This window comes from Psittacula echo, assembly GCF_963264785.1.
Source record: "Psittacula echo genome assembly, chromosome: 7".
In the NCBI taxonomy this organism is placed as follows: Eukaryota; Metazoa; Chordata; class Aves; order Psittaciformes; family Psittacidae; genus Psittacula; species Psittacula echo.
The window spans coordinates 36,199,014-36,220,099 of NC_137740.1; positions in this window are offsets into that span (position 1 = coordinate 36,199,014).

Genomic DNA, 21,086 nt, shown 5'->3' on the forward strand with positions numbered 1-21,086 from the left:
TTTAGCACAGACACAGAGGTCAACACAACTAAGATTTAATTTCAAAACACATTGTTTAAAATGTATATGCAAGTTTTTTTTTTGCTTGGTTAGTTGGCTAATAAATTGTATGTTCCTTTATGATGTAGCCATAAAGTTTAAAAAGGGATTGAGTCTATTACAAAAGATATTTAGAGCTTGTTTTCAAGATGCAAAAAACTTTCCTTAAACATACTAATTTTGTTGCCCAAGGTGCATTTGTGTACTGTCCTATACTGCTAGTGAGGGAGGAAATGGAAAAAACAAAGTATGCATCATTTTCATTCAGTGAGAATTTATCTTATGTAAAAATCTAATTTATTTTTGTAGGTACAGCAATTACTTTCCTTCATACAAACATTGCTAACTTCTTTGCTATCAACCTTGGATGAGACAGAGTGCAACCTCAGCAAGTCTGCAGATGACACACAACTGGGAGGAGTGGCTGACACACCAGATGGTCACGCTGAGATCCAGTGGGACCTGGACATGCTGGGAAAATATGCTGTTACCTCATGATCATGAAGGGGAAGTGCAAAACCCTGCAGCTGGAGAGGAACAATCCCATGTACCAGTACCAACTGGGACCAACCAGCTGGAAAACTGCTTGACAGGCCCTGGGTGTTCCAGTGGACACCAAGATGACCATAAAACAGCAATGTGCCTCTGCAGTGAAGGCGGACAATGATTTCCTGGGCTGTACTAGGCAGTGTTGACAGCAGGTCAAGGGAGGGTATTCTTCCCCTCTGCTCCGCACTTGGGAGACAAAGCTGGAGTGTTGGGTCCAGTGTTGATCTCCCCAGTACAAGAGAGACAAGGACATACTGGAGAAAGTCCCACAAGAGGGCCATGAAAATGGTTAAGGGATTAGAGCAAGAGGCTGAGCGAGCTGGGATTGTTCAGACAAAGGTTATTCTCAGTGATGCTCAGTGAATGGCCAAAAGTGAACAAGAACAAAGTGAAATGCAGAAGATTCCTTTTAAACATGAGAGAAAGTGGTCAACCACAGGATTACATTGCCCAGAGATATTCATATTACATAACCCTGGAGATACGCAAAGCCAAGACTGCTCTGGCTGCCCTTGCTCAAGCAGGGGTTGGGCTAGATGGTCTCCAGAGGTACTTCCAACCTCAGCCGCCCTGTGACTCTGATGTGACAAAGAAAATGGACTCCTTGAGTGTCCTGATTTCCAGGTGAGTGGCTGGAAAAACATTTTGTGTGAAGTCTACCTTGGCACTTGATATTTTCATTTTTTACCTGAATGTCTAATGGCATTAGACATAACATAGTCTGCAATGAAGCAATGGCATTGTGACTTATTAAGTCTTTGGTTTCCACTGGTAGCATGTATAGCTTTACCTTTTTCTTCATTTCAGGTTAATTTGACCTATTCAAGGTCTTGTCTCTTTTGCAATAGTTCTCTACGGGTGGATCTCTGTTACTAAACATATCATATAGTCTTAAATGGGTATCAAAGCCAAAAATTGAATATCCCTAAGCTTTATTCTGGCAATTTTGTTTAAACTTTATATTAAAATCTGCCATGGAAGCTTTAAAAATGCATCTGTGAATCATTTTTGGTTGAATATTTACATTATGTGTTTACATATTTAAACATCTTTTCATTAAAGAAACCCAAAATGACTAAACTTGTTGGATCATTTTTTATTGGTAAATTTTTAAAGCCTACTTTCCACAAAATTGCTGGGAGCCTTAACTCCTCCATTACCACCAACAGGGACTAACTGAGATTTCATTTTCAAAACCTTACCACATAAATTAAATTCACATGTGGTATATCAGGTATTAATATCTGCACTAGGATGTTCTTGAAGTTGGCAGGCAGCAAAATGAAGCTGACATGAGTTCAAAATTACCAGTGATTTAAAATTTAGAGAAAATAATAAGACAACTTATTTGCAGAGACCATCTATGCTACTGTTTAGATTTTTCACAGGAGACTGCTTATCAGCCTAATAGAAACTCTGACGTGCACAACCTTAACTCCTGTATCACCCAGTCACTGCTCTAATCTAATTGATTTGTGGTTGTTTCCTTGGATGAAGACATAAAGTGGATGTGCTTTCCAGAATGTCTTCAGTTCTTTTTTAGGACAAAAAGGCTCTCCCAGAGGTACCTATGATTATATGATTCAAACAGAATTTTATGATTTTTGTGGGCCTGTTAAACGACAGTGCACCATATTTTACACCAGCTGAACTGCAGCCCTATGAATAATGATAGTATTTTCAGCTGATAGTACTCTTCCCTGACCTCTGTGGGCAAGAAGGTATTCCTGCATTTACTCATTTTTTAAGTTAACACTGCAGTAGCAGCAATTTTTATGAACTATATCAGATAACGATGTTGTCTTGTATTTTTCAATTATCTAAATTAGCATATAGTGTTCACAGCAGTGGGTATGCCATACTGCATTTTCTCTTCAACTTCTTGCTTTCCAAACTACAAAAAATAGTAACAGCTATTAGTTTTGCTCCTTTTTATTCAACTTCATTATGCTGAGAAAAACAATCCATTATGTTGCAGAGAAAATGGAAATAAAAACAGAACAAAGCAATAACTCTAACAATAGCTTTACTAAAAACATGCAGGGTTTTGCCATGGCTAAGATTTGCTCATCAATGTAAATACAATTTTGGTCACAGTCTGTCAGTCTTTCCTTCATTCAAGCTCTCTCTCACCTGGGTGTAGAGAGAAAGGTCTTTTTTTATACGGGGGGAGAAGAATGGTAGCACTACATTGCTGCTCCAATCACCCAAAGAGATTTCAGCTTTAGGAAGTGGGCTTGAGACTACTTTTTTAGCAGATACTGATACAGCACAGATTTTTAAGATTTTTTATTTCATTAGATGCCCCTTCAACTTTGCTAACCTGGACAGAACTAACTAACCAGCTATGTGATTGAGCCGCTTTCTGCACTGATTCTGCAGCACTAATCCTACACGACCATGGTAGGATTCTTCTTATTCTCCACCCAGGAATGGTGGGATGGGGAATTGCCAGTGAACCTACAGGGATTGCTTGTGGCAGACACTAGCACTCACAAGCTGCTGTTGTTGATACTCTCCTTTGGGCCAAGTCCTAGTAGGATATATAATTTCAAGACCTCAAAAACTGCATAGAATGGCATAGATGGATTTAACAATTGCTGTGTAGATGTGGACATGGCAGTAAGGGTTATACGAATTAATTTTCACAGTGGGGACTTACTACCCATGTAATAATGTCTTGCTTGTGCATTTGGTTCATTTTGTCATGTTGAGTTTCCTGAATTAAATGTATGATTTGAAGCCAAAAGATATTTTATAGTCAGTGTTACTTTCCATAGCAAAAATACATTTTATAGTCAGTGTTACTTTCTGTAGCAAACATTTATGAAAGTCTGAAACTTGATACACAAATATTTGAATATTTTTCCACATTCATATGGTGAATCACTTATATAAATACATTTTGCAGTCTTAGCAAGTAAGGATCCATTTCAATAAATCATCCTTTTAGAAAATCTCTGTCATTTTCTAATCAACTTTCTCTTTTTAGTTTTCATTTATATGTACTTTGTAAAGTTCATAAAATAGTGAGTTCAGGAATGTAAGTAGAAAAATAGTTTCAAAAATAATTTTAAAATATTCTTAATCAAAACCAAGCAAGAATCATAATCAATTTATCTTATGGAATTTTTCATTAAACAGATTTTTATTTGTAAAATACATTCTTGTTTGCTTCTGCTTTGAAAATGTAATGCTTAAGGGCAATCAATTATTTAAGCCACAAAAAATGGTTCCACTCATCACTTTGCTAGGAATAAGTTTATAAATTATATTTCTTTTCAAGTGAAGGTTGTTAACAGTGGTAGGCAGTTAAATGATAACTTAATATGGCTGAGAGATGTTTCTATTTGAAGTATCTCTGCTGAGGAAAGGAATCACATTTCAAATGTTTTGGGATCTAAGGAAATGAACGCAATCACGAAAGCTCCAAATTAGATTGTTATGGTTTGCTTTACTTATGTAAACATTGCTAAAGGAATCAAATAACTGCAATTGAAATACCTTTTTCAAAGGGCTATCTTGCAGAAATAACAGCAGATTATAGGGATAGCAAAGGATAAAACGCTACACCTGCTCATGTAATACTTAGTGGCAGTGAAGGAAGGAAACAAGTAATATTTTAGGCTGAAAAGCAGTGCTACAAAAGTAGAAGTCATCAGTCCAAAGAAATGTACCTCTCCATTATAATGATCAAGTATGATTTGCTCTGGAGAGTACAGAGGTTTAATATGATCCCCTTGTCGAAATAATCACAATCTACCAATGGCCATTGCTCTTTCATAGTTCCTTAATGACAAGGTGAAGAGATCCGGCCTCTAATTTAGACCTACAGTACTTGTAGAAATGACAGCGAATTACAGTGGGTCTGATTAAATAGATTGGCAGCTGAAGCTGAAGGATACTGTGTTAGTCTACAACAATTTAACGTTAACAGGATGCTTGATGGTGCTAACTCCCTCTGCAACTAGCATATAATTTCTGCTTCATGCCTATAGCAGTTTCACAACAAAGTAGAAGAGAGTCATCATAAACAGGTTTAAAACCACAAACTTTGTGATTGTCTTATTTAATGATAAATTCAAAACTCTGCAAGAAAATATGCTTTCTCTCTGCCTTTGAGAGCAATTTTTTTTTTTTTTTTTTTTTTCTCAGCAGTTGCTTTTTGGCTCTCTGAGAACTCTGTGGAGCACAGAGCACCTGAAAGCAGATGCTCTCTATGCTGAGTGATAGGACAGTGTCAGTGAAGCCCTGATTTCATCATCATCATCATCTCAGTTTCTCCAGCATCCAGTTTTAGGTAGGGGGTTTTTTTTTGTTTTTTATCTGTTTGCTGCAGTGAAGTTGAGTAGCATGGATAACTACATCTAACAGCCATCAGTGTTGTCTGCACTATAGAAATAAAAGTAAATACAGTCCAATTTTGCTATTATAACTTGGCAATAGTTCATTCTGCACTTTCGTTGATGGCAGATTTTTTTTTTTTCATTAAAGACAACCAGCTATCTCTAGGTGCAGCCTATACTTTCACTTAGCCCATGTTTTTTTCCAGATGCTTTCTTTAATCTCTAGTGCTTTGGGATTAAGTTCTGGAAAACTTTTGGTGATGGCCAAGTCATTACTTACATTTGTATCAGAAAGTTGTGTATTGCAGTGGCACTATTTCCAAGAACATATGGGTCAGGGGGCAAGCAGATCTTGGCTCAGTGCCCTAGACATATGTATCACAAAGGCAAGCTTTTCAGTAATTCACTTAATTCCTCAGCATATCACATATTATCCATTAGCATCTGTAGGAGCCATTTGCAGTTAGAGATTTTCAGATTCCAGTCTCACCAGTGAATCTGTCACAAGACTAGACGTCCTAGAAGGAATTTTTTGTTTGCTTTTCAGGATGGCCTCTCTGACAATTTGGGTTTTGTGTGGGTAAGATAAGATAAATGTTTCCCTTTTTATTCATCTTGGGCTGTGGTATAGCAAATAGAATCATAGAATCATAGAATAGTTAGGGTTGGAAAGGACCTTAAGATCAACTAGTTCCAACCCTCCTGCCATTGGCAGGGACACCCCACACTAAAGCATGCCACCCAAGGCTCCGTCCAACCTGGCCTTGAACACCATGAGGGATGGAGCATTCACATCTTCCCTGGGCAACCCATTCCAGTGCCTCACCACCCTCACAGGAAAGAATTTCTTCCTTATATCCAATCTAAACTTCCCCTGTTTAAGTTTTAACCCATTACCCCTTGTCCTATCGCTACAGTCCCTAGCGAAGAGTCCCTCTCCAGCATCCTTGTAGGTCCCCTTCAGATACTGGAAGGTCTCCACGCAGCCTTCTCTTCTCCAGGCTGAACAGAACCAACTTTCTCAGCCTATCTTCATACGGGAGGTGCTCCAGTCCCCTGATCATCCTCATGGCCCTCCTCTGGACTTGCTCCAACAGCTCCATGTCCTTTTGATGTTGAGGACACCAGAACTGCACACAATACTCCAAGTGAGGTCTCACGAGAGCAGAGTAGAGGGGCAGGATCACCTCCTTCAACCTGCTGGTCACGCTCCTTTTGATGCAGCTCAGGATACGGTTGGCTTTCTGGGCTGCGAGCGCACACTGCTGGCTCATGTTCATTTTCTCATCAAGGAACAACCTCAAGTCCTTCTCCACAGGGCTGCTCTGAATCTCTTCTCCACCCAACCTAGCTGTGCCTGGGATTGCTCCAACCCAGCTGTAGGACCTTGCACTTGGCATGGTTAAACTTCATAAGGTTGGCATCAGCCCACCTTACAAGCTTGTCAAGGTCCCTCTGGATGGCATCCCTTCCCTCCGACTTAACAACCGAACCACACAGCTGGTGGGGATAGGACAACTTCATGTGTGGTAGGATTCCTCTTTAACTATCTACTACATATAAAGGAAAAGCACTAAAAATATACTCAGAAGTTTATAGCAGAGAGCAGGGACAGTATTTTAGCTTCACAATAGTCTGTGCCACTTGTGTGGGGGCAAGAGTGAAGCATTGGCCCATGTCATGCAAAAGCAACCAGTAGAAGGTAGCAAGGTACTGGAGAGACTAGGGTTCTGGCTCTGACCCTTCTTGATAGTGCTGTAGTCTGCTGATGAATTTTCCTCTGGAATCGAAACACCAATTTGTTTTAAAATCTATCACTGTCACCAAGAAATTGCCAAGTAGCAACAGTCACCATTACCGCTTGACCCCCCAGTATTTTGCTCTTGTTGCTAGTGGAGACATATGTTCGACCCACAAAACACACAGCAGCTGGCAAACAATGGCCTTGTGTTCATAAATACTTGCTTAAAGTCCCTATAATATTTCCCAACTTTTATGTTTACTTTTATTAAACAATTTAATGTATTCAGAGAGTGTGAATGAGCAGCAGGTTGGGTAGTCATTGATCTGTACACTAGAAAAAATCTAAATTAATTTCTCAAGTCCATGCCCTACCAGCCAAAAGGCAGAAGAAAAAAGATAACAATAGTTACCTTAGTCTTCTCTGCTTAATTTTCCAAATATTTGGAGTGAGGAACTGTATCCCCAGGTGCACATGTAGTGCTTTTAACTCCTAGAGCCCCTTTAACTTCCAAATGTGACAATACTAAGTCTCCCAGGGGACCACAGAAAGACTATTTTGAATAGTTGCCATCAGTACAGTGATGCTTTATTTGTATTTGTTTCTAAACATCTCCACAGGCTTTCAGGTCTTTTTGAAGTCTTGCTACAAAGCCAAAGCAAGGCATCACAATGGCTGTGATGCCAGTTCAGCTGCCACAGCTGCAAATGTACCCATGGGTGCAGGCTTACAAGTGCCTTCAGGACCTGAGGACCAGAGGCAGCCGTGTAGAAATCCCGCAAAAGGACTGGCTTGGAGGTTTTCCTGTCATAATCAAAAGCAAAGAGTAAAACAATTGTTTTTGTCAACAATAAATCCTTTTTCTCAAGAGATTTCTTGACTGTTATTGCAGACTCAAGTGTTTGATAGTTCAAATAATCTTTTGATAAACTACAAGGAGGCTTTTTCCGGAAGAGACTATAAGCAGGCTGACTTTGCTTTGCCAAAGTCAATGAGAGTATCTGCCATTGACTTTCAAGACATCCCTGCTAGGCTGAACATATGCTTTTAAAAAAATCCTTCCTTGTGTTTCGGTTGACTGTCAAAATCCTACCTGCCTATTCGACCTTCCTGACAGTTATTGATGTCTTAGAGAAGGAGCTTCAAGGAAAATAAAAGAAAAGCCTACTTAAAATTGTGCCTGGGAGCTTTACATTTGAATAAAAGGCAACTGATATTTACTATTATAAAGTGAAATATGAGCATTTTAATAGCTCAAGAACTAGCTCAAGACCTCTGATTTGTTTTAGGACATGCTTACTAGAAAATCTAATTTTATTTCACCTATATCAATTACCCATTCCCCTTCACACTCAAACCAGTAATTTAAGTGTTCTAGATTAACTTCATAAAATGGCTCTGAGTATGTGTAATTTCCTGCACTTTGAATATTTTTATTGCCAACAGTAATGCAGCCTCAAGTATTTAACCACTCCAAGATTAACTGAAGACAGTCTGCAATATCAGTACACTTACTAATATTTACATTTAAATAAAATTGGATGCATTAATATTGCTTTTAGTGAGAACAATGTGGCCAAGAATAATAACATTTTTATTCCTGATGTGTGACTTTAGAGTGTATATTTAACACCGTATATTTAAAGCCAAGCTTGCAAAAATATAAGTAATTTTTTCGTATGATGGTAAAAAATATTATATCATTTAATGTCACTGAAAATGATTCAATAATGATAATTGATTATTTCTGCTGATATTGTGTCTTGCAACACTGAGCTGTAGTTTAGTAGGGGGTTACAATTTCACAAAGTACCACAGTAGATAACGAGTTCACCCTAGCCAAAGGAATTCACCTGCTACTATTACAAACCTGATTAAGACATGGGAAGTTTTTTTTAGATTTCAAGGTAGAATCTGCAATAAATTTCATATCCTAAAATATTCTTCTTTCTTTATATCAACAATATGAATATTTAGCCTAAATTAAAGGAAGTTTATATAAAACTGCAGTGATAATCATATTTGAGTATTTTGTACATGCCTATCTGCCCATCCATCTATTCATCTATCCATCATCTGTTAACTTATTTTCTTCTCTACTGTGATCTGTGACTAGTGGCTAAGAGAAAGAAAATTTTCAGGCATTGCCAAGTATTTGAAATACATTTACCATATAGTGACATTTTCTATGTTAAGAAGACAACAGAGAGGGCAATCTGGAACAACTCTAATGCTTGAAATTATGGAAAAGCTATCAAAGTTATTTTTGCCACGAGAGTTGAAGTAAAAGCATAGACTTGGGAACAAAGCACTACTGTGAACCTTGTTATGGGGCATTATGCAGTTTACACTGAGGGCTGATCCTGAAAAGCACGGGTTTGGTGATTCATGTATACCTGCTAGGTGTCAAGCAATGAACACAGCAAAATGGTAATGACAGCAAATGTTGTCTTATAGTCAACATGCCTGATGCCTGAGTCTGGTATAAGCAGTGAAATGTAGCACTATACCTTGTCTCCAGGCTCCCAGATGTGCATGTCACGTTTTCTTTGTTCTTACCTAAATCGGTAGTCACCCTGCCCACCACTGAGTAACAAAGCAACCAGCCAAAACCCCCTCAGTATTTAGTCATGTATAATTTCAGGTTGAAACAAGAAACAAGAAAAACAAAGGGCTTGTTTTCCCAACTAATTTCACCAAAAGCAGGAGCTCCATGTGAATCAGTCCAGGACAGGAACACAAATCCTAGCTTTGGATTTTCATTGGGTCTGTTTAAGAAAAGCAGAATCCCTTCTTTCTCTCTCATGCTCAGACCTTCTTTCCTGTTTAAGGCAAGGAGGGCTAATATGATTTAGGCCATACTAGGTGGCCTCAAGTCCCCTACCTTCAGACCTCAGGGCTTGAGAACCAGACAACTGGGTACTCTCCATGCTCAAACCATGATGCTTAAACCATGACAGCATCCCATTGCTCATTCCTATCCCTTGTCTCCAGCTACATTCATCCACCTTGTTTCATAATACATAAAAGAGAGCAAGTCTTTCATCCCTGTAATACAGTACTGCATTTCTCATTTTGAAAGATTTTTCCCTTAAACCCAGGACTTAAAGGATTTTGTAAATAAGCAGGAAGGAGGCAAATGTTTCTGTACATTTCTCTGAAGCTGAATTTTTTAAGAATCTTTTTTCCATATGTCAAAGGGATTTCAGAAAAGTCTAACTTAATGCAAGCAATTTCTAATTAATGTACAGTGGATTTTTTCCAGTAGGAATGTGAAATAGCTGCTCTATAAACCGCCCTCATATCCACAACTTCCCACCTCATTTGTTTAAAACCTGGTAGTTTTATGGCTTGTCTGCATCTTGACTGAAATGGGACTAATAAGAGGAAATGATATGACTTGTCCATTGTTTCATCATAAAAAAACTTGTATCTCTGCTACAACCATCTACAACCAGCACATGCCTTTAAAAGATACAACAGCAAATTAATCAAGAACAAACAGAAGTCTCTTCTGCCTAAGGGTTCTGTGTAAAGGGGTAAATAATCAAAAGGTCTGCTATAGCTGATTTATATTTCTTTATGATGATCAAAAGCAAATGGACTCCAATTCAGAAAGGAATATAAATGCTGCTGAAAACTCACTTTTTCTGCTGCAGATAAAATTGAAAAGCCTTCTGCACTGAGTTATATCTAGTTTAAAATACATTATCTAATACTGCATGCCCTAAGTTTAAAAAAAGAGCAAAAATAAAATGGTGGACCAGACATTTCTGATAGGCTTTTATGCTTCCTCAAGTTTCAAGTATCCTTTTGCTTCCTAGTTAGAAAATGAATAGATTTGAGATATCAGACCTGTTTAACTAATTGTTGTTAAAAAGTGCTTTTTCCATAATTAAGTAACGAAGTCCTTTTCTATGATTTATATAACCATGGAGTGGTTTGGTTTGGAAGGAACCTTAAAGATCACTTAGTTCCAACCCCCCTGCCGTGGGCAGGGTGGCCTCACACTAGACCAGGTTGCTCAAAGCCTCGTTCACACTGGCCTTGAACAACACTGCCAGCGAGGGGGCATCAAATCAGCATACAAAAAAGAAAAACAAACCAAAAAACCAAAAAAACAAACCAATCCAAAAGATCTGATAATCAACCAGCCCTACCCTGAAATGTGTGATTGTGTGATTGGTTTTGTTTCTTTTGAGGGAGAGAAGACATGAGCCCCATGCCTCCATTGGACTCCAGCTGAGACCCCTGTTGCAGCGGCTCTGGGATAGATTCATATGTAAAATGTGGGGTCCTTCTCACACACTGTGGCACGCATGGGTTGTTCACTGTGATGGATGATTGGATCATAGATTAGGCAGGCTAGAAAGCAGAAGGCAAATCACCAGCCAGCATAGCACCAGAGGAGCTTTTTCAGAACTCAGTGATTTTTATGATTTTTACATTTTGGGGGCAGAGGAAGGATGCTAATAAACCTGATGATTAGAGGAAAATAAAACTGGTGAAATGGAAAGGTGCATACTCCTCCAGTGCTAGGTGCTGGTTAGTTTTAAAACTTTTATAACCAGGAAAACAAAAGCCAAGATATTCCATAACAGTTCCTACGACTGTTTAAAAAAATAGAACAGTAGCACAGTATGCCAAATCAGTAACTATTTTGCACTTCTGGGCTGTGTGCTGCTAAATTTATTTCTACTTTCTGTATTCTTTTATGCTCTATTTAACCTTAAGCATCCAGAACCCAACATTTTGTATCAACATTTTTTTCTAGGATCTCAAAGTCTTCTCTTCTTTGCAAGCTTTAGATCCTGCAGTACCCTGCAGCATCTTGCAAGGCAATGTTCTACTCTAAAATCTTTACAGGTTTTGAATAGCATTATTTTTAAACAGTCCAAAACTATATGAAGGAAGACATAAATCATAGGAATACTTTTATTTAGCTTTTAAGCTATTGGTGAAGGAATTTTTTTCACCTGATTTTGTATCATCACTAATAAAGGGACTATTTCGGTTTAGAAAACAGGGGTTATGAGGTTGTATTAACCAACCTGGCTGGTATGTGATTCAAATCTTGATGGCTTTCAGCTATACACTGAAAATAGGGTATCTTATAAGTATTGGTCTTTTGTCAGGAAGTAAAAATATTGTAATTCTAGAAAAAAAAAATAATCTTTGCTTGATTTCAAAATGGGCACAAACAGGAAGCTTTACTAAATGTACATGGATATATACATAAGTTCAGTGAAAAGAATCACATTGATGATGATTGAGAAAAAGAAAGATATATGCTGTGTACAAAAAAAATACAGAATAGTATTCATGCCCCCTGTAGCTACAATATCAAGCTAAGGGTCATCTACAGTTAGTTGTTTGATGACTAAAAACCCACTATATTCACTGGACAAAAAATTATTTGGTATAAGGTCAAAAGACCTTCAAAATTAGGGCTTCATATTCTAAGATGCATTTTTTTTTTGTCATAAAACACTCCTTATCACGAGGCTTTGTTGTCAGTTCATCCTTTTTTAAGATGGTGACATTTTCATAAGTCACTGCACTGTCCTAATTCTGCTCCCATGAAAACCAATAGGTAATACATTTGGAATGGAAGGAGAGCAAGGCAAATTCTGAGCGTTCCTGAAAAATCTCATCTGTAATGTGTATGGATGATTCCAAGAATTTATCAGTAGACCAGAGACTTATTTTAGTTTCAAGTCTTCAAGCAAAGCATTATGCAATGAAATTTATGAACACAAATGTATCATACATTTAAAATTCCTGCACACACAGAAAAGCATGGACTAACACAGTTTTCAGCTCTAGTGTCCAGCTGTCAATTACACTGTTCATATCTAATCAAGTGCACTGTTGTTTAAAGTGCTTCATTTAAATTCTTCAATTAATTAAAAAAAAAACAACTAAAAAACTCGTGTAGAATTATTCTGCCTTTGCCAAGAATAATTTAAACACTTTAGCAGACACAATCTGCTAATTTTCTGTGTTCAGTATGCGTATTTCCCCATAAAGCTGTATGTTCCTGTATGAAGCAAATCACTCATATATCTACTTTTTTTTAAATTATTTTTCATTGCAGCTAGAACACCTAACTCACATGAGTTTTTCTCACATTTAGTCTTTTTCAACATCTTAAGTAGAACACCATCAAATAAAAGACCTTATTGAGCTCAATATGTATTTTTAACAGATCCATTTCTCTATAAGATGTTAATTGATTTATCTTTTCTCTCATTTTTGCTACTTTATGAACAATGAAAATGAGTACAGTGATTGGATAAGGAAAAATACACTCTTAGGCAATATGCTACTTTAGTAGATACAAATATAAACCAAAATATATATATTTCATGTTGCTGGTTTCACGTTCAAACTGCAAAATGTATTCTAATTTCCATTGGGAGCTCTGAAATGCAGATCTATGTCTGTCTGGGATAAACTAAGGGTCAAAGGTGTTTTTTAGCTAATCCCTTGAAGGCACAATATCTATAGAAATGATGACCCATATTAAAGGAGAGAATTTTCTATGAGAGGAGTTACTTTACCTTGCTTTTAGTCTGTGCCTTCTCAAATGATTCTTGACAAGTTTGCAACTATATATTTAAATAATACATAATAAATGAAGTCAATATGAAGACTCCTATTGATTGCAAAAGCCTTGTGTCTAATCTGCATCCTGCTTTCTTTCAAATCCTTTTCCAAAAATGATGCATACCACAAATCTCAGCAGTATGAGCTATGATCAGCAAAGTGACGCCACACCGCTGACAATAAAAAAAAGTGCTATAGAACTAACCACTCACTGAGGCTTTTGGACATATTGCCACCTTGTTTAACTACCCAGAGCAAATCTGTCTTAATTAACAGGAATTCTGCAATTATAAGATCAAAACAAACTTTTAAAAATAGCAACTTATTAAACCACATTTTAAAAGAACATAAGATCATTTCCATATAAAAACTCTTGTTACGTATAAGCAATTATTTATTGAAGAGCTAAGGTTTAATCTTTTTTTTTTTTTTTTTCTGATGTATTATCTCTGCTTTTAGTCAGGCATTTTAGCCTTAGAATATTTTATCAGTCCAATCTTTCAACAATTTGCAGAGTGCAATAGGTTCTCTTAGCAAAAGGATAAGAAACAAACCCAACATTATTTTCTATGTAGTAGAGTTCTTAAAAAACAGGTTTTCTTGGGTTTTTTTTAATAAGTGCCCAGTTCTTTAAGAAGAGAGTGGACATTTCTGCCTATAAATTCTTTGGTTTACTTCTCATCACATATTAGAGCTAGAAGATGGAAAAAAGAAACAGATTCAAGGACATCATTTAAGACAATGTTATGCAATCAAAAATCAAGTAGTCCATCTCTCTTCCCTAAGACCTCATCAACTAAACATCCTTCTTTGTTTACCCAGCTTTTACAAACAATGCTGAAGACCTACAAACTCCTCCCACTGCAAAGAAATTCTGTAATACCTGAGCAGTGTCACCCTCCCTACAATTTAAGCTCATTGCTTTTTGTCCTACTCTGTGGACACAGCAAACAGGTTTTCCCTTCTTTTCATGAACATTAAAAAGTAGTGATTCAGCATGGCTGTGCAATTCTCTTACACATTTTTCTGCCCATTTTAGAAAATGGTAATGCATATGATGAATAGGAACAGTCAGTGGTAGAAAAGAAATTATTTGTACTTACTGCTTTAAATGACTAAGTCATAGCACTGTATAAGCACAGACAAAAATTTGGCTGATATATAAAACACTGAGCCAGTGTTACTGCCTTCACCTTTGTTAAACATCCTTCCTATTTTGTACTACATGTGAAACATTGCAAATGGGTTTTCTGTGCACTGATACCACCTTTGGTTTAAACCCTATATAAAAAAAATAATTAATTCAGGGAAAAAAACAACCTTTTGAGAATATTACTGTTTTGAGGAGCCTTGAGTTACTTACTTTTAAATTCTAAAGTCCATCCTAAAGGTGAAACAAACCTTAAACCCTGACCTGATTGTTCTACAAGAGGCTTTGAATCAGGAATGTGGGTGTAAATATGCTGCACACTCAGCAAAATGGAGATGTCATATGCCTTTTTCTAGAGAAACTACTTACCAAATGGCAGTGGCAACAAAGTAACCCAAGGCAGGTTTTATGGAGGTATGTTAAGAGCGGGAAACATCTCCAGAGACAGAATGCACATATTTTATCATTGTGCTTGGGTAAATATAATGATCCTGAAGCCTATTTTCTTTGGCTGCAAACAAACACTTTTAGCCATTGCCATGATACTCTGGGCATTAATCCTTTAATTTATTCACTGATGAAATATAACCACCTTGTTCCCTTCCACCACAAATCCCTCCTTGCCTCAGTATATTCCAATGGAATTTCTTGTGGTGTTTATTTTTTATCTATGTAGCTTTTTATAATATCATTTATTGCATGTTTGGGAGAAAGAGCCACGTGCTCTCACTAGGGAACAGGCTGATTCATGGATGACAGATCCTAGAGAAAAACTTGCAGAAGATAAAAGTAGCAATAGCTTCCGATGGATTGCCTGTTAGTTCTTGTTCATAATAAGATGCTGTGACTCTGAGGCCAGGACTCAGAAATTCACAGATATGAAGTGTAATCTTTTAGCATACAAAATATCAAGTTGTTAAACAAAGATTCTACTAACAAATATTTATATGCTGGAAAAGATGAGATTGTGATTAATTTATTAAGGTTGGAAGACTGAGACATTCTCCGTGCCATAGACTTGCTGTATACTTCTAAGTAAATCATTTATCTCCCTGTGCATAAATTTTACACCTGTAGTGTAGATGATAGTAGCAATTCCTTATCCACACCCTCTCTGCCACCATTTCTGAGCATTTTATAGATGCTTTCTTTTATTATGTGTTAGCATACTGTCAACCCAAATATTAATCTCTAGGTGTTGTAACCAGCAACATGTAGAAATTTCTATCAATAGGTGTATTCAAACAAAACACAGCAATGATAGAGGTCTATTCTCATTAAAGCCATTATATGATAAGAGTGAATAAAGCCAAACAAGATTTTTAAATTGCCAAAAGAAGGAGAAGATTGTTGAGTATATTCACGTCAAGGATCTTAAGATGAGTGGCTTAGGTATCTGAAAAGACTGTAATGTCATCTGGAGGTCTTGCTAGAGCATGTGAAGGAAATTCAGCTACTCTGAGTAGGGCAAAGCTTGGCTCCAGCAGTATGTTTTTAAGTACTTGAAACAAGATAGGAGGTGGAGAAGGCAGGAAGTGAGGGAGTGTGTGCATACAGTTCAGCCAAGGCTTTCTGTAATCTACATAACAATAAAAACAATACACCAGAATTGCAAAATTTTAGCCCCTGTCAGCATCTTCTGCAAAAACTGAACTGTAATATGATGACTGAGATTTCTCTTTAGGCATACTAGCAATTCACAGTGCAAATGCTTTCTCTGTACGGGAGCTCAAAGCATGCCACCCTCACCACTTAGCTTTGAAAGCAGATTGCTTCCAGAAAAGTGATGCCAAACTAATTTGTGAGCAATATCATAACACAGCAATGTAGCCAGATCTGACTGAGGCTCTGGTATGGCAGGAAGCACTACAAAAAATGGTTTGGATAAGAGGGGGAGTGAGAGCTGGTCCTGAAGGGGAATGTTATACCCTGGGACTTGGGTTGCCCTGCAAAGCTAGGTAGTTTGAATCCAGCAGGTCCCTGAAGGCTGTGAAACCACCAAAGCAGCCATCACAACGGATTGATGATCTCCAATCAGTCCCTGCTGCTCAACAGCTGGAGGAGATGTCCCCAAGGAGGCCTTCTCTTCCCGATGAGCTGCAGCATGCTGGCACGTGCTCCTGGGAACGGAAGCTTGTCAAAACAACAGTATCCAGCCAAGATAAAAATAGGGAGAGAAATTTTACAGCAGACTCACGCAGTCGCAGCCCTTGAAGAAGTGGGCTGTGGATATTCACGCTCGGATCAGGGAGCACTGTGGTGCAGTGTTTTTTCTCTGGGTTGGTTTTTTTTTTCCCTGCATGGTTTATTTCCCCCTGACCTGCATGCTGACTGTCTCAGCATTGCTGCAAGAAGCCACAGCCGTGGGCACAAATTTTGGAGGAAAGCTGGGGCATCAACACGTTACAGATTCCCCCAGACACAGCCCTGTTTGGCAGATTTTGCTCCAGAACTGTAATCTGGTATTTGCTGAAGGGCTTTAGCAGATCCAATGAAATGTTGTAGGGAAGGATTTAATTACTCAGCCTTCAAACAAGGCTGCTTTTGTGTTCAGAGAGAGAGATACATATCTGTACACAGATATACTGTGGGCTTTGCAGAGATGTAATCATTATTCTTAATGAGCGAACTGGTAATATATCCAACAAAACAGTTTTGTCTGTGGATCATCTTTACTGTCAATGAGGTGAATTTTTGTTAGCTGTATGTATTGTGTTAAATTCATTAAATGCTTAAAAGGTGGAGTTTTTTCTTCTTTTTTAGTTTTTATGAGAAAATGGGCCTCTACTACTTTCAAACTCTTAAACATTTATGGATAAACTTATGAATCTGCAAGCATTTGCAGATTTCCCATGACAGCTTGAATCTCTATATTAAACCTCATCTGGTAACTGCTAGTGTCAAAATTATTTCTACTCTGCTGAATCAGCCTCAGCTTGTCATTGCATCCAAGAGAAGTGGAAAATCAAAGTGAATTTTTCTGCTTCATAGCTTGTTACATGAAAAACCATGTAGAAATGAACAGCACATACAAAATTAAATTTTTTAATTAGATTCATCTATGTTCTCTGGAGAGTTTCCTGTGCTTCAGGCAGGCAGATACAGACTTCCTCTATAATCACTGATATTTACTGATCTTTTTAATACTTTGGAAAGAAAAAAAGAAAATCTTTTCTCAGGTTTTGACAGAATTTCCAGCACTCCAGTGGAATGTTTTCTTAATGTTTCTAATGAGATATTATCACATTCAGCAAGCATGGGAAGGTGACGATACACCTTATGCTGCAAAGAAAAGAGGATCTTAATCCCTGCAGGAATTACGAGATTCATCAGAGAAACTCTCACACCACCTAAATTTTTGTTAGGTGAACTAGACTTTTTGTCTGTGCACTGCTGTTTTTCAGAGAGGTTTCGAGAAGCAGTAAAATGTCAGAAAAAAAGTGAAAGATGGGGAAGCTCATTTTCATGCTACCTTGTAGCTACTGGTGATTCCTCTCTCCTAAACTGAAAAAATGCCTTAAGATCTTATGTGAGTGAAAGGAAATTTATTAATGTAAATTTAATACATTCATTCAAAAATACCTGCATATAGAAGTGCTTTTGGGGTATAAAAATGCTTGAAACTGTCAAAATATCAGATATGTAATTATTTGTACTTCTGATATTTTGTGTATATGTTAATATTTTATTCCTCATACCATTTTCTCTCCTCCTCTTATCTCTTTTTTCCAGTCTCTCAGATGAATGTGGGTGAAATAAAGTGCCTTTTAAAGTGTTGTGAAGTTTCCACAGTGATCTCTTCCTCTGACCATCCCTTGGGAGGTTTTTTCTTTTGTGTACGTTCAACAGTAGGAATAGCAAAGGAAAAGACATTTAACAGTGTTGTTTTGGAGCTTATTTTACCCTGCATGCTCCCTGGAGCCAGCTTGTAGTTTGCCCTCTCTTTTCTTTCTCGGTTGACCTGTTTCCCCTGTCATTTATGTTTGGTTTATACCAGTGCAAAGAGGCTGATTTTGGTGTGCTTACTCTGATTTCAGTGTATTTGCCTGACATCCATGGATGTGGGAAAACCTCTGCACTATAAATCAGGGCTTGATTAGATGTAAGTATATTTTTCTATGTAAGTCCACATTCTTCTGATGTAGAAAATATGTTAGTTTCTCATACTAAGAGTACTCTTGTACTATCAGAGAAAAAAAAAATCTTCAATACTATTTTTTTATTCTTTATTGCCTGGATATTGTATGAAATTGTTTTGGAGAAGACTCTGATCATTCCATCTTTTCTTTTTGTGCCTCATGTCATAATCTATCTTCTCTCCCTCCTGAGACCAGGTCTCAGAGAGACCCTGAAGGACTGGATGAATCATCCCAGGTCGCTCTGGGGCAGGTTCCTTTCTCACAGCATTTCCAACAAAGCATATATCTGAAACACCAAGCAGCGTTGAAACACTTGTTTTCCTGAGGTAAACCATTCAGGACTAGGTCCTGCTAGAATGAGCTGTGGCTTGGGTTCTCCATCAAAATGTTGTTGATAACTTTGACTTGATAATATGGTCTTACGTATTGTTCCTACAACTAATAATGAGTAAGTTGTACAGTGAGGCCTGGTTCCACTAAGCAATCAAAGCTTTTGAACAAACTTTTTGAAAAACCTTTGCCTTAATTTATATTCCTTACCTGCATGAAGCTCTTCATTAAGGCCAAAAAAGGACATCAGTTACTCAGCATGACACTTAATTAGACCTTTGATTTAGGTGTTTGAATGTAGACACATAGTTCTGATTGAGTGAATCCTTTGCCAAAGCCCTGGCTTCACTGATCCTTGGAACTATTTGGTTCTGGCAATTTGAAGACAAAATTTCTCAATAATACCTTTTGCAGTCCTGCTGCACTCTCAGTTCTCAGGACTCACCAGCTGAGATTGAAGGGAAGCTTGATTTCCAGCCTGACTTTTTACTCAAGAGCAACAACAACAACAACAACAACAACAACAACAAAAAATCAAGTATTATGAAAGAAAAAGGGCAGTAAATAGACAGGATTAATGTGCTTTAGGAGACCAATTCATCCTGCTTTAGAACTTCTCTTATTTTAGTGCTGGCACACAGAGAACATGTTTTTACCGACCTGGTTGATAGCCTCCTTCCTTTAAATTGGCCTTTTTTTACTTTTTGTTTGTCTTCACTGAAAGTTTAGAAGAGAGGACTACACTTCCTTGAAAATGTCATTTAAATATGTAAGAGTTTTATCAGCAGAAAGCTTTCATTATTGAAAAAACATGAATATGAGCTACAAAAGAGACTCAGAGAAAATGCAGGGTGGCAGAAGGTGAGGATTACTATTACGCTGCCTATCAGTGATGCTTAAAGGATGGGAAGACTAGAGGAAATTTAAATAATATTCTACTTTTGGTAGCATACATGCTGTGTAGGGGAGGAGCAAGAGTATACAACTTAAAAGCTCTACAAACCAGTGCAGCAATGAAACCACCTTTCTTACTTAGTGTTTTATGGCTGCTTCTTCCCACATCATTTTATAACCTGGCAAGGTAGATAGTTCCTTGGATCTTGTCTGTCATCTCATATAAACATTTTCTTTTTTATTTAGACCTACACTGATATAATACTGTTTACTCCCTTTTTTGCCTTGGGTTTTTAGAGGTGTTTAGCTTTTATTGTACTTCTTTTGTAATCAAAAGCACAACCACATTTCATACCATAGTATGTTGTGCTTGACATACATGTGTATGTGTACGAGTTAGGTTATAGCATACGAAAGAGAAAGATGTGATTTAGGGTAAAGGGACAGGCAGTAGACAGTGACTTTCTGAATCCTCACTTTGCAAGAAGTAGGATTTCTAACCTGAAATTATTCATTGAAAATCTGCAACTGATTTTCTGTTATGCAAAATAAGTCAAAGTGAAGAGAAACCAATTATGCCTGTAGAATATGAAGGCTCTATATTCTATTATTATCAGTAAGTTATAATAAATTTACAAATAACCAATGAGATTTGTTAATAAAGTATAAATAATTAGAATTGCTTCCAACTACAACATCTGTTATTTCTTTTTTGCTAGCTTTTTTTTCCTACATTTTATGTTGCAGAGTCGGAGAAGAAAGAAATGAAATGACATAACATGCTTAATTTCGTAACCTGGGGTTATTTCATAAAAAGTAAGAAAAAAAAATGAAGGTTGAACATCAGGACAGCAGGTAAAGAAGTATCATAAAAAAATCTCCCAGGGTATCTCACCACTTGGGAGTCTATTACAGGAAACAATGCTAGTTTACACAAGATGGGCTGGAAAAACCTCATCACTTTGTTTTACTGTTGTTTGCTGTGTTGTTCATTGAGAAATGATCATGCAAGTTCTTTCTGTTTGCAACTGAGGTGTAGATAAGCGACATGGAAAATATCTTTCCTTTTTTACAACCATTTTTTCCAGCTCCCATCAAGCCTGTTACTGCTGTGAAGACCCCAAGGCATGAACAAGCTTAAGGGGTGGCTTAGAAAGAGCAGAGTGTGGAGGGTGGAGAAATGCCTCCCTGTCTCCGAATGGGGCAGAAAATATTTCCTGATGCTTTCTGGCTAGAGCCTGCTGACTTGCAGAATTACCAGAATTTGTCTTGGAAATAATTATATCAGA